Here is a 12,903-nt window from a genome sequence, read left to right as displayed (position 1 = left end):
GACAAAATATATACACCTAGAAATGTGAAGTGCCATTGATTGGCCAGGGCTCTTGAACTGAAGCCCTGCTGACACAGAAGTTAAAGAATTGCTGTTTAAGATCACCCAGGGGAGGCCAGGGAGCCTAAAACCCCAATGAGAGCTGTCAGACCAGGTGGTATCTATAATTACAGATAATTAGCTTGGGGATCACATTTCCAACCTCAGCAGCTCAGCAAGTGCTCCTCACAAAGGGGGTTTCTGTTCCCCACTTGAGGATCTGAGTATCTCGAATGGATTAAAGAACTCGTTTACCTCTCACAGTAACAAAGGGCCTGATGTTCTCTGGACAAATCAGGCATTTCCATCATTCCTGTTCATTGCTGCTTATCCAGTGAGCAGGAGCTTGTCTGGTTTTAATGGTGGCTGACTTGAAGAGTTATAGTGAGGTGGGTTTGGCTTGGAAGTGCAACATGGGCGGGAATTCAGCTTCTCAGTTAAGAAGAGTTGTGTTTTCAGCTGAGCATTTCTGTCCACCTGAAAATGTACATAGTTTTAAGACACTTGAGGTAAAAATCACTTTATTATACAATTTATTTCTTACTGCTGGGAAAATGAGGGGCAGGTGCCCAGTTTACCTTTTACATGAATCCTAAGAATGAAAATTGAAAAACTGCTGAAGATGAAGGACAAAAAGAAGACTGAAGAGTTCTATGTGTACATGTGAAAAAGCCTAAAAAGAGCCAGCTGTTGAAATGTTTTGCTCTTACAACCAGATATCTTTTATTTCCTGCCCTCTTTTGCTGGGAGCTCTCCCATGATTGGTTAATTAAAGAGAAAAACAAGTTAAACCTGGGAGGAAAAGCATCTTGGATATGTGTTCTCCTGGTTTGTACCCAAGGACAAGGACTGGAACCCACAGTGGAGCACAGCAAGGGTCCTGCAGGTGAGTGGGTGACTTAAACTGTCTGCACTGAAGGGAGAGGATGCTGTGGAACTGCTAACTTTATATATATGTGTGTGTTTATACTTGTCAGGAAAGACAAGAGTGTGTTTCACAAAAGGTACTCTGGGGAAAATGGAGTCTGGTGTTTTGTACCTTATTGTAAGACAGAAGCATTTGGGTTGTGTTCTTGCAAGTGGATGCATAGAGCAAATCAAGGATTTTTGACATTGGATCCAAAGTGAGAAGAAAAAACCAAAACACTGTAGATTAATTTATTTTTAAAAATCATTAATAGTATAATGTATTTCTTGACCATGGGAGAAAGGAATTATAACCATTGTGTCTATGCCATGAGAAAACTCTACAGCTTCTTACAAAAATTCAAAGAAACTCTTGACTTTTTTCCTCTTCTCAGTTTCTCAGGGAAAGGCCTGGCTATAAAAGCAGTGAAAATTACCATATTTTCTTGTTGGCTTCCTATCTAAGTTCAGTTATGAAGCTGAAATTTGGCTTTCTAAAGACACTAACCCTGCTCAAGAGTCATACAATCACTGAACGATCTTTTTTTTTTTTTCTTTCCCAGGAATGGAATAGAATCCTTTGATTCTGTAAAATTTTAGGATGATTCTTATAGTGCAGGGCTGCAATCAGTCATGAATTGGCCTTCAAACATTCCTTCCCTCCCTACAAGGCAGCTGGGTGGGCTGGATGAGACTGATCTCTCTGTGCACAACTGAGAAATGCCCAGCTAAATTAAACTTTCTTTTTGTAAAATTAACTCAGGGATGCAGGCAAGAGCAAATCTGAAATTGCCCAACCCAACTAGAAAGTGGGAGCATGAGAGGGAATTGAACCTCAAAAAGCCCAGTGGATATAATACATTGTTCACACCCCTGATTTTCTGTAAGGAGCCATTCTCACAAATGTGTCTCAACCTGCATCTAGCATAAATAACAAAACCAAAAAATGTTTTAAAGGTTTTAGACATCCTTAGGACTCTTTTTGGAATACAAAGGTTCAGTCCCCAGCAAAGGTTCCCTGCTGCATCCAGTTCATGCTCATTTCTTGCACATACAACCTTAGGGAGGTTTCTACTGCAGAAACTGCCAACTCTTGTGAATTATGAATATTTTCTTTATTCTCCTGCTCATTTAAAATATGCTCTCAAGCAGTTCATTATGTTTATTTGGTTTTGTTTTGATTATTAAAGTTTCTAACATTTCAATACATTAGAGAATGGGTAAAGCTGTTTTCTCAGTGCAGTGAGACAGCATAAATTAAATGAGATGTGGAAAGTTTATCTTTTGCTTTGTGAATCTGTTCATTTGCAATGGCTGAATTAGTTCATTTTGCATGTTGATAGAATGTCTTGTTCAATCTTGGAAACCACACACAGTATCTTTTTTCATTTATAGAAGGTGACTTGTGCTGTGCACACCATTAGTTTGAGGGGAAGATGGTATTGTCACAGGGAAAGGGACAGGGACAGATTCTGATTTGGCTTCACTTTGCATTGTACATTTGAATCCATCTGCCTGAGGAATTGCTCTGGATTTTTACTGTAATTCATAAAGTAGGACTGCAGTGAATCTATTTGCTGATTTCATACAATTCTCTGAATACTTTCCCTCTCTGAATGATTCTTACATATTTTAGTACTGCAGATCCCTCTCTGGTTCTTCTTGACTGGCTGTTCTACTTTTATTTTATCAGATTAGACTCTGATTTCTATATTCCTACCCAGGATCCTGCAGAAATACACTTCACATTTCCCCTATGTCTGACTGAGTCAGTCATTACAAAAATAGACAATATTTCTACTGAGTGCTTAGAGGCTTTCTGAGAACTGTGATGTGCAAAACATAGGTAGAAAGAAAAAAAAAAACCCCACCAAATTACTTATTTAATTAAGCTTTACCGAGCTGGGTTATTATCCTTTTGGTTTATTATTTCAATATATCTCTATCTCTTCACCTGTATATATCCCCCATATTTATATAGTCTGTCTGTCTATCTATCTATCTCTTGTTTATTTGATCTAGTCAGCATTGTTATCTGTGCCAAATGTGGGCAGTTGCACTTGCTGTGGCAAAGGAAGTGTTTTGCAGTTTTCCTGATGCCCTTTCCTTGGTTTTCTTTTTTATAAGCCCTTTGAAGCTGAGAACTGCATCATCCTCTCTGACCTGCTGACACAAAATTTATTGACAGCCTACCTAAAGGAAAGGCTGATGGATAACAAGAACAGGAGGAGGAGTTGTGAGTTTGATGGATGATTTGGGTCTCAGAAGCCTGTGACCAGTCCAGCAATTGCCTTTGTCCATTTGAGTTATTCAGGAATCATGTTAGTCCTTTACTTTCCTCAGAGCTAATAAATCTGTAATAATAAATAGAATAAGTTTGTATTGTGACAAATGTGCCTGCAGGTGTTGTGCTGGGAGGGGGGACTGGGCCAGGGCTGGGTCACAGAGAGGAAAAGGTGACCCCTGCAGCTTTCCATCTCCAGTCTCAACCTTCTGTGCTTTTGCAGCTTTCCATCTCCAGTCTCACCCTTCTGTGCTTTTGCAGCTTTCCATCTCCAGTCTCACCCTTCTGTGCTTTTGCAGCTGTCATAGGAGTTTTGCACAGGCATTGAAGAAAAATCACATTTCTCACAACTCTTTCTAGAAGACAGTTCTCATGGAGACTTGTGCCAGTCCTAACTGGAATACTCATGGATTATTTTTTCCTTTTCAACAGAATTTAATTCCAATTTGCCAGCTTAAATATATAAAACAATCAACCATTTAAAGAGTGCAGCATGAGGGACGAAAACCTCTGGTTTCTGTATTTCTGAGTGAAATTCTCTGCTCACCAAGATGTCTAAACTCTTGCTCCTTGTTCACATTTCTTTCCCACTGACTCTTGAATTATTTTTTCATTAGTTGTAACTTCCATTACTGTAACTTCATGGCAATACCTGGAATTTGCTCATGCAGCCACCACTGGTCATGCAGGGCACTGGGCTGCCTCTGCAGGGCTCATGAGGCTCAGGGGGTGACAGTGGGCTATGGGGCACAGATTCCCTCATTCCCTCAGAATTGGGGTTTACTGGGGAGTTTCTGTCCAGCTCCTTGTGGACCTGTTGGTTTTTCCAGCTTTTACAGAGATGGGGCAACTGAGAGACATTTTAAAATACTATATTTCATTATCAGTTTTGATGAACAGTGAGACACAAGAGTGTCAGTAGTGAGACACTCCCTCAACGTCATCTCTATTCCACAGCCTTCCTAAGTCAACACAACTTATCTCAACCTTTACATACAGATGTACAAGACTCTGTGAGCTTTCTGTCATCCAGCCTTTGCTGTTGGGCAGCTCTTCCCCTTTCTTCCCTCAATTCCACCTGTGCTTTCTGTGCTCAAATTCTCACTCTCAAAAATATAACAAGAAAGTCATGGTTATTGTCATCCCCCCAAAGGCAAATAATTTATGCAATGATGAAAATATTTGTAAGTTAAAAGTCTGACTTTTCCTTTGCTGCTGCCTGCACCACACTGTGCCTGGGAGCGCTACCCTGGCTTGGTTAGCTAGGAGCCCTTCTCAAATCTAAAGGCATGGCAGGAGTTGAACTTCGGTGAATTTTTTTTTATTATTTTTTTAAATCTTTATTTTTTGCCTCATTTTTGATGGTTCAAAATGAATCAGCTTCTGACACTCTGCCAATGGCCTTGCTAGATGGCTCTGTGGTGGTGGCCTGGCTCACTGCTGACCCTGGAAGTCAGATTTTCCAGTGTGAAATGGGATGGATAATACCCTGTGTCCATCTGTTAAGCATGCTGATGTCTGGAAGACAAACAAAAAATCAAAAAAAACAAACAGTCAAATAAAGCAAATGTACGTGATCAATACAAGGTCATCATTTGCTCTGCAGGAAAAATAGGCAATCTGTGTTCTTTTGCAGAAATACAGAAAATAGCTCAAATTGCACAGGTTTTGGATTGAGGCTTCTTCAGTGAGTGCTGTGTTTGACTGACAGGTGTAATTTAAAAGAAGAAAGGATGCTATAAATATGTTTAAAGACAACACAGCTCCATCTCTGTGTATAGAGGTCTTTCTGCCTCACAAACTGCATATAAAGATGCATGTCCTTAGGAGGCAGTAAGTAAAGTAGAAGTGAAGCTTTTATCTCTCCAAACCATTAAACACAATGACAAAAATAAGGGTTGCTCACATAATACCTTGCAAATGGAGAATGGAAGAGCACTTAAAATGGTGCTGTATGATATACACACCCTGTGTGCTAAAACAGTGATATTAAATTTAACACTTTTTTGGTTGTTAATTTAATCAATCATATGTAATCAGTGTATTAATTAGTAATTATTATCAGTTTGCTAATTATCAGGTATTCCTGAATTTTTTTGGTGTTTTTGTTGATAGATGTGATGAATGATATTTTCAAATGTTGCCTTGTTAGCATTAAAGATACTCTCACTGAGCATCTCTGGTTGAGCTGCTTGCTTTGTGATGCTGGGGTGAATCTGAAGCCCCAAAGGCTTTATCCCCCCAGAGATTCTGCATTAAGCAGCAAATTCTCATGATGAAAAGCAGAGCTCTCTGAGGAAAAGATATTACAATTTACCACATGAACAACCAAGTTCATTCACAGGGCACTGCTTACAGATTCCTGTGGAAAATCCCTACAAAACCAGTGCATGTGGGCTATCATAGAACCTGTTAGAGAGGCTCAGGCTGAGCAATGAGATCACAGCAAGGCAAGCCTGGCTTTCCCAAGCAGAGCTGGCAGCTGCTGGGTGATTTGAGTGATGAGAGCCCACTTTGCTCTGAAGCCCTGGAACCCCCTGTGCCCGAGCCCTGCCCACCACCAGATGCTCTGGGTGTGCTGCACCCCCTGACAAAAGGCTGAGGAGGACCAGTAGCCTTCACCAACTGAAATTTAATGAGGAGTGAAGAGAGCTGAGTGCAGGTTTGAAAGATGCTCGCCTGAATTTTTTTTATTTTTTTTTTTTCCGTCTCCAAAACGACCTTGCATTTTTAATGGCTGCAGATTAACAGCAGTAATGAATCCCAAGTGTCCAATGCACATCAAGGCTGGGTTCAGGAAACATTAAGGGATACCTAGGAAGAGTCATAGATTTTACACAGAGAGTACAGTAATGATCTTGCAGACAAAAATTAATGATTTAAGAAAAAGCAGAAATGTTGTTCTCATTCCCAAGGTTAGAGAAGATAAATCAGAAACGATTGCTTTCCCCAATTGCTTGTTCTGGGATAAGAAACTGATAGAGCTGTAATGATAAACATGGAAGGGTTTGGGAGCTCAAGACTTGTGGAATTCAGAGGCTGATGGCAGCAGGGTGCATTTTACAGCCAGGCTGGGGGGCTCAGGTCCTTAGAGACTTATTGGGGAATATTGAATTGTCAATATGGAAACACAGATGTGTCTGTTGTCATGAAACACCACTCTTCAAGCTCCACTGAGCAAAATGCTTCCATTTCAGATTGGGAAGAGGTGGACATGGCAGAGGGACACCCACTGGTGCATTTGAGTGGCTCAGAGGCAGCTGAAACAGACAGGAGTTATCACCAGGATGTTCAAAAGGAGCTCGATTTGAAGGTGCTGACACCCAGCAAATTGAGGTGGAAGGATGCTCATTAGAACTAAGGACCTCAACAGGGAACCCAGCCAGAGCCAAATGAAGGGGTGGTAACTGACAGGAAATTGATCCAAAAGCCACTTTAGAAACACTGGGAGACCTGGCACAATTTTTTTTTTTTTCACAGTTACAGGAAAAATTGTTTAGAAGCCCCCAAAGATGATTTGTTCGGAACAAATGAGTTTAAATTAAAAAAAAAAATCATTTTGCTGTGAAAATTATAGATAGAATTTATAGAAAAAAGAATGTAGATATAGATAGAATATATAGAAGAAAGTTGGTGAGAGTGATAATAGAGTAACAAAATATATGATCATATTTGACCAGTGAGTGCTTGAGGTCCTACCTTGTGGGCTTTATCAAATTGTTTAAAGTAAAATATTTTAGGAAACGCTACAATTTGGAACGAAATTTCATATTCTATCTATAATTGGAATTAAAATGATGCCTTTTGGGCAAATTTTGAGGAATGTGAATATCAGTCAGTAGGTGTTGCTGTAAGCTGAGCGTCCACACTTGCTGTGAGCCGAGTGTCCTACCTCTAAGCCAGCAAAATGCATTCTTTGCAGCACTGAAAAATTGTGTTGCATGAAGTGTGGGAGCAGCTACAAAACACTCCTTGAAGCAGCAGAACCTGGGGTGGGGGCTGTACAGAAACTGTGATCTTTGCTCCAAGCTCAGTGAGCTCTGCCCTGGGGTGGGAATGCTGCGGGAGCCGCCAGGCTGGGATGAAAGGGAACAGGGCTCTGCTCCTGAAGGGATTGTTGCTTCTTGCCTCAAAGCCACAATCACCTGGATATTCTCCTTCTTTCCTGTGGTAGCTCTGGCTTATCTCTGCTGTGGAAGAGAGGGGATTTCCTTGGCAAGTCCCTGAGCTCTTTGTGGTGCGGGAAACCACGAGGGCGCATCCCAAGCGATGCCCAGGTTGAACATCCCAGGTTCTGTGGAGGGAAGGACCTGCTCTGAGCAGGAGGGGGCTGAGCAAAGGTCCCACAGCAGCCCAGGCAAGGAAACATTTCTTCCTCCAGGAACCAGGTTCAGACTCACCAAACCCAGCATTTGTGTCCTTGCCAGTCTGTGCATCCTTCCCCATACAGCACCACCTCTGCTTCTGCAGACCCACACTGGCATCACGGGCTACTGAAAGATGTCACAGACATATTTTATGAAAAATCCTTTTTTCAGGATCTTTTCTCCATGTTTTGCTGCTTTGGAATGTGATTTGGGGAGTTGTTTACCCAGCATGGAAAATTGTTTTCACTTGATGACCAAGGGCAGCCGCCTGTATCAAGGCTGTGAGCATTCACAAGATTTTATTACGATTCCATTCCTTCCCTTTGCTAGCCTTCTGATGTCTCCTTTCTCTTTTCTTTGAGTATAGTCTTATTATATCATTTTAATTTAATATTATATATATAATAAAATAATAAATCAGCCTTCTGAAACATGGAGTCAAGATTCTCCTCTCTTTCCTCATCCTGTGACTCCTTTGAACACCACCACAGAAATACATTGTTTTTTAGTGCTTAAACCTTTTCCTGCCTCTCAATTTTCTCACTATTGCAACCTTACACATCAATTGTCGTTTGGCATCTTTCATAACAACAAAGTGAATCTCCAGAAGCTTTAAGTAGGTAATAAACTTAACTCTAATTCTTTTGTTTGCACTAACAGAGAATGTGTGAAAAGGCATTTCTCAGCAACAGGAGACTGAACTTTCTGCTCTAGCCCAGCAGGAGAATTCTTATGTACCAGCAAGATGAAAAGGATGCAGATACCCAGCCCTCACTTGCATTCATGAAAATCTCATTTTAGTTATTGAATCTGATCAAGATGGTATGAATCGCTTAAACATTCCTTGCACATAATTTGATGTCAGTCAAGAAAGGCACAAAAATCTGTGTTTGCAGCTGGTGGAGTATGTTGGATCAAAACCTCTCAGTGCACCTTTTAGATTTATATATTTTTTACCTGCAGTTTACTCTTGACTCATCAGTGCCATAACTGAGGAAATGTTAGTTCAGATTGTACAGCCACCACCTCATACTGTCCTCATTCTTTCTCATGGTTCCTTCCCCAGTGACCAGGCGTCATTTTTTTCTTTTTTTTTTCTTTTTTTGTTTTTTTTTAAATGTGAGGCATTGAATGAATAATAAAAAAAATCCCAAGACAGGTGCAGTTAAAAGATTAGGAAGTGCCAGAATTTTACATCAACAAAAATAAGTTATTGAGGCTGATGTATGATCATATAGAAAAAGACTCATTTTCTGCCAATTTAATGTAGTAACAACAGATAATAACACATTTTAGAGCTCTCAAGTGGAGCAGGAGGGTGCTTATTCTTTTTGGGCAGGTGGTGCCATGCCCAAGCCTGGGTATATTGCATAAATATTGTTAGCGTCAAACATATCTCAGAGAAGCAGCCTGATGATGAATCATCCACTTGGAGAGGTCCCAAACCACCATTTATTTTTATCTACCTGCATTTCTTACAGGCATTTGGTGCTTTTGCCTCTGCTCAGAAAACTATATTATGTGTAATCCCTCTTCTGGTTTTCTTTTTTTTCTTTCCTTATTCATTTTTACTATGTTAACAGGAAAAAGTCTTGGCAAGGAACTGGGCTCCTCCAAGATAGAAATTCTGTTCTACAGCCAGTTAGAGAAATTTCCTTTAAAAAAGGCAAACAAAATGGATTTTAAAAATTATTTCAAAGCCTGAGAGATAACAATCTTTCTAATTTGTGTCATTTCCTTACTCAGACCCCAAGTGAGTTTGGAGAGTAACTGGACTCAATATCCATATGAAGTCTCATATACTTTTCTAAATTTATAGCTTGGTTGCTTTGGCATAAGCATTGGGAATCACCCTGGGCGACAAGGGATGCATTAAGTTGCCTGATAGCTTGGACCATCAAATTAAGACAGGGAAAGGCATTTTGTCCATACAAAACCCCAGTAATACCTTACATAATGCTTTGCAAATCCCAAATAAGTGATCATGGATTTGTGAATGGCAGCAGGAGGCAGAACTGCTCAGCATGGAGAAGGTGGAGTGACTTTTGCTTCCCCTGAGGATCAGGAGCAGCTTCTTGGTCCCCAGGGAACTGCAGGCAAGGTGCAATTCATCAGGAGTTAAAATACTGCCACGGCTACAGCCTGACCCCCAGAATTCAGCTTAGAAGTGCTCAAAAGCTGGAACACAAAATTGTTTTTGGAGGTGTTTTATTTCCTTGGGCTGCTATTATGGAGAAAGCCTCTTAAATGTCAGTCAAGAGAGCAAACGAAGACTTACGCTCTTCTCAGTGCTTAATTCTAAATTTGAGCAGATATCACTGAGGGATAAATGGCTTGAAGCACAGCTAAAGTCAGGATACTGTAGCCTGCTTTTCAGAAAGACGCAAGAAAATAGAGGTTTTCAAGGGCTGTCTCTCCTTTTGTGGGGACAAAAGTAATTTCTTGAGAAAATAACCATGTTTTGTCTCTTACCATTGCACCTATCTTAGATTAGTATCTTGGGGTATGTTTTATATGATTATACCTTCCTTCTTTCTGGAAACAACCAAAGATAGAGGAGGCTGAAGATATTTTCACCAGTTCAGACATGCAAAGATGGAATCGGATATAAACCAGAAAAGAAGTCAGTTGTGTGTCAGAGGACAAAATGCCATTAAATCCAGAACTCCAGAACGTGTGGCTCCCTTGTGGTATTTCTAGAATTAAAATATCTCATTGCACAGCTCATGAACTTCTTCCAGTACCACCACCATGAAAAAAGCAGAGCATCTCTTTGTAGATCAATTCAGTTATCCTGAGAGCAGAATGCATCCACTTAGCAATATAGCAATAAAAAAATAGTAATAGCAATAAAAAAGTTAGTATTAAAAGTGAAATCATATATTTTTTCCTTTTTAACTGACAGTGCTTCATTCCCTTTAGGTACAATCATAGTCAAGAAAGGCCCTTGCTTCTAGCCCTCAAATTCCAGGAGATTATCATTAAAATGCAGCGCATCTAAATCTGTACTGAAAGAAATTCTCACACACTAAAACTGAGGTTCAGGCAGATGAAGAAATCAGGGGGGAATTGGCAGCACAGTTCTTCAAAAGGCAGAAGGGCTGAGCTGATTTCTGGCTGTTGTTAAATCTGGATTAAAGGCAGCATGAGGTGTGTGCATGACATTGGCCATGGGCAGGCAGGGATGAGTGAAGGAATTCTGGGCAGAAGCCATCCACAAAGAGCTTGTGCCACTTCTGGAGTCACTCTTCAGTGGCAGTGTTGAGTCATTCACTCCTTGTGGTGTGCAGGGACCCAGCCCTGCCTTTAGAGATGAGTTTTGGTGCCTTGAATGAAAGCAAACACTTCACACACTGTGTTTGTAGCAGTGCTAACCTTGTTTTGTCTCAAAAATGATCTAGAAAAGAGCCTGTTCTTGTGCTGGCATACTTTTCTTAGTTTTAGAAGCTGGTATGCTTTTTTTTTGCCATTTGGTAAGCCAAGCAATACCTACTCACTGCTTTTATGTGCAGAGAAATTTGATATATATCAGGACTTAGTTTGTTTTCTGCTTTTGCTAAATGACAGATTACTCTCTGTTATTCCATTTAGCTCTACATCCCCCACAGATTTACTCACTGTGCAGTGACTGCTGCTGTGTGGCTGCTGTTTGGTTATTTTTCTCTCAGAGCTGAGCACAGAAACCAGTTTTAAGTAGCTGTTAATAGTTTTAAGTGGCTGTTAGTAATTTTAGGTAGTAATCTGGATAGTGCCCAGGAGGAACTAAACTCTGCTGTGGGACCCAGAGCCAGCAGAGGGAATGAGCCACAATGAGCCATGGAAGGTGAGCGAATGTCCTTGCCCTTCTCCTGCCCTTCTGTGTCTTATGAATGGTGAAACTTGGTCTCCCTTCCCCTGGATAGGTGCTCAAAACATTGATTTTCTTCCTAGGCAGTGGCTTTTCAGAGTGCTGTGTCCAGAGCTGTGCATTAAATTAACTCATCATGTATTAAAGAGTTATCACTAAATATCAGTAGTAGGTGCAGGAGTATCTGAGTACAAACCTTGAAATTGAAGAGGGGGTACTGCTTCCAAATGCCCATGAGGGATGCAGCCTTGCTCTGCCAGCAGAAATATCTCCAGCAAGTCAAATTCTGCAGCTACAATGAGGCTCCACTCAGGTCCAAGGGCAGGGAGACAACGGGAAGGGAATGCAGAGATTTCCAGATTTCTCCCTCATTTCCCCCTTATTTTCAGACGTATAAACCATATTTACCCTCCACAGCTCTCCAAGAGCTTCAGGGTTTTGTCTTTTTACCACAACCATGAAGCAATCAGTAATTTTGCCTCTGCTTCATTGCAGCATTAAATATGGAAGAACTGGGGCCAGCCAACCCAGTATCATCAAACCTGAATCACAAAGCAAACCCAGAGAGTCCCTTTCATTGAGCTGCACCTCTGAGCCTGATCTGTGGCAGGGAGGCCAGAAGAAATATTCCTGTTGTGTCCTGGGGCTGGGAGACCCTCCAGGCTTCCAGTAATGTGGGATTATCTCCTGTGCATTGGGCAGAACACAAATGGAAGTGGGATCAAAGATGTTACACGAGCCCTAAGCAGAATAAATATTATATATATGTCAAATCTGTCACTTGCTGTTTCTATAGAAAGTGCTTTACACATTAGAATCTGTCAGCCTTTATTGTCTCTGTTTGAGTTGGTCTCTGCAAAGCCTTAAGCTAAATATTGACTTTTTGCATGAAGAATATGATGATACACTTAGGGGATGGATCAACAGGCCAAGGAGGAAATGCAGGCTGGGCAGCAAATCAATGGTGAGATTCAGTTCTTCAGGGCATAGGATGAAGGCAGGCATTGTGCTTGTGAAATCATTTGCTCTGCAGTTTAGAAATGTACAGAAATTCACTGTGTCCCCAAATGCGGTTATCCCATCTTAGTGCTGTTGATTTGAATTTTTGTAATGCTCATTATCCTGGACTGCTGAAACCAATGTGTTTGAGCATCAAGGAAAGAAAGGTTAAGGCTTTTGAGGAAAACTGTTCCTCCACTTTTTTTTTTTTCTTTTTGTTTCCAGCAGTACATAAAGTTTAAAGCAGTTGAATTTTTGGGGTACATTTCTTATATTCTGGGATCCTCCTCATATTCTCTTCCAGTCTCTGCTTGGAAAATAATGTCATTAACTTCCTGTGAGACAGTCTTTATTCAACTATAGGCATGTGCATGTATATCTATTTGTATTCGTACAAAAAAGTCTTCAGACTGATATCTCATACTAAAAATCCACTCTGGGCATTTGCCTAATGTGTTATA

This window comes from Ammospiza nelsoni, chromosome 7 (assembly GCF_027579445.1).
Source record: "Ammospiza nelsoni isolate bAmmNel1 chromosome 7, bAmmNel1.pri, whole genome shotgun sequence".
In the NCBI taxonomy this organism is placed as follows: Eukaryota; Metazoa; Chordata; class Aves; order Passeriformes; family Passerellidae; genus Ammospiza; species Ammospiza nelsoni.
This window is presented reverse-complemented; position numbering follows the sequence as displayed.